The sequence below is a fragment of the Suricata suricatta genome, chromosome 15 (assembly GCF_006229205.1).
Source record: "Suricata suricatta isolate VVHF042 chromosome 15, meerkat_22Aug2017_6uvM2_HiC, whole genome shotgun sequence".
Lineage (NCBI taxonomy): Eukaryota > Metazoa > Chordata > Mammalia > Carnivora > Herpestidae > Suricata > Suricata suricatta.
This window is the reverse complement of record NC_043714.1, coordinates 4,790,264-4,792,906: the sequence shown is the minus strand read 5'-3', so window position 1 is coordinate 4,792,906 and position 2,643 is coordinate 4,790,264.

The window sequence follows — 2,643 nt, the reverse complement described above, 5'->3', positions numbered from 1 at the left end:
AAGAGCATGCTCAGAAGAAGACATGTGCTAAGAAGGCAGACAAGACTCCAAGCTTTCACTTCCTGTCAGTCTTTAGGCTCAGTGTGAGCTGGATGTGCAGCTCCAGAAAAGTTGTAAATGGGCTGGCTGGGCATGGAAGGAGGGTCTCCAGTACGGGGACAGCCTCCAGAAATACCTCCACCAGGCTCTCGGGCAACTCACTGAATATAATGCCACTGGGCTGTGACAGGAGATGTGTGCACACAACATACTTTTTTAATCCTGTTGGACAGAAATAATCATCACAGAACCCTGGAGACACAACTTCAGCATTTTGCAGCTTCTGGACTCTGTCTCTTAGTTAGAGTATTTTATATACATGTCATACAAATTAGATATTTTTTAAAAAGTTGAAGTGTAGCAAGAAAATATGCTCATTTTACAACTTTTTGAGTTTTGCAGCAAGACAACACTGTTTTATCAACCTAAGATATGTTTCCTAAAACTAGGGAAAAAAAGGACACAACAAGATGCAAATTGTACTAAAAAAGTTGATAACGTTTTAAGATGCAATTTGGAAAGATGCTTTGGAGCACGTCTTTAAAACAAATGAAAACATACAGACTCCAGATTGGGGCATATGCAAAATGTACCTTATTTGTCCTCTCTAGATAGAGAAACGTCAAATAAAAGTCAACAGCATATGAAATGATACTAATGAAGAGTAGCAATAAAATCAATAGAAATTATACTGATACTGAGAAGAAAGGTTAAAACATTTTCAGGTGAGACCAAAAGCACTAATTCAGTAAAGGAGAGAAATAATTTCAAATAGAGATAACAAATTGGGTCTTTCATTGTCTGCTTACAAGAGTGAATCATAAGAACATGGAAAGGATTTACACGCTTTGCTGATTTGACATAAAACATCAACGTGCACGACAATAACTGTGGTAGGCAAAATGATGGGTCACTCGGAGATATCCAGCCCTTATCCCAGAACCTGGAAATCTGTTAGGTCACATGGCAAAGGGAATATCAAGGCTGCAGATAGAATTAAGGCTGCTGCTCACCATCTGGATGGGTGTTATCCTGGATTACACACACGGGCCCAACATTATCACAGGCTCCTTAAGCTGGGGCAACATACGGTGGAGACTGAAAGATGCCACATCGCTGGCTTTGAGGAAGCTGGAAAGCCACAATCCAACCGAGGCAGGTGACCTCTGGGAGCTGGAAAAGTCAAGGAAGCAACGATGCCCTGCTGATGCTGATTTAGCCCACTGAGATCTGTTCTGCATCTGACAACCAAATTGTAAGAGAATACATTTGTGGTATTTTAAGCCCCTAACTGTAGTAGCCTGATATGGTAGCAATCAGGACCTAGAACAATAACATAAAACTTGATATACGCCAAGGAAATCCTTCACCAAGTAGTATGAGTACCAGCAATTCTAATAACACTTAAGATTAGTCCCTGCACCTAAATACTTGAAATGCCTCCGGAGCACCTGGGTGGCTCAGCTGGTTGAGAGTCTGGCTTTGGCTCAGGTCAAGTCTCACGGTTTGTGGGTTCGAGCCCCCCCCCCCACCCCGCCCCTGGGCTCTGTGCTGACAGCTAGCTCAGAGTCTGGAACCTGTCTTCAGATTCTGTGTCTCCCTCTCTCTCTGACCTTCCCCTGCTCGCGCTGCTGTCTCTCTCTCAAAAATAAATAAAAACACTAAAAAAATATTTTTATCTTGAAATGCCCTGAAATCTTACAGCTTATATATGAAAAGGCATCAACAGAGGTTTTCCCCAATTTGATAAGAATCCTACAACTTTACATGCCATCACCGGTTCTGAAGCTGAAAGAAATTTCTTAAGCTATTAATAACAAAAAACAAGTTATGATCGGAGATGCCAGAGGTAAGACTGAATTCTCTTCCTACTTTTGGTATAGAAAATCATTGTACAGAATAATTGTCATATGAAGAGGCAATTATGAAAAATACAGACAAAAGTGCAGAAAAGAATATTATTAAGGAGATGAGTTAGGCAATTATTCATTAAAAATAAGATGTTATTTCATTAGACTCTCTGACATTTGTGACATTATTCAGCTTCTAAAATACTCCAGTTTGCTTTAATTTTCTCATTCTAAATAAATATGTAATCTTTCACCTAATTGTACACTTATAATTAAGTTTTTTGTTTCAAAATTGTACAAGTTTCAGGCTTCAGAAAACCCAGATTCTCCCTGGAGACCAGGTGCTCTGCTAAACTACCCCATAGACTGTCCCAACGTTTTCTTACCATCAACATCTGGAACATAAAGAAACAGAGACTTGGACCAGTCAAGTCCCTTGCCCCACTTGGTTGTCTCAGGGGCAGGGCTTGGACTTGAACCAGCATCCACCTGAAAGGCCTGCCAGTCATACGGCGTGGCTTCTCAAAGTGGGGTCCAGGGACCAGCTGCTTCAGCAGGGAATGTGGTAGACCACTGACTTGGAACCTCTGGCTGGAGCCCTTACAGTCCCTTTTAATAGCTCTCCAGGAGATTCTGATACAAAGTTTGCCATAAAATATACTAAGCCTCTGGTCTGGAAGGCCAAAAACGTCCCCGCCAACCTTCACAGAAGCCCTCTGGCATCACCATCTGTCATAACTTCCCCTGGTATTAG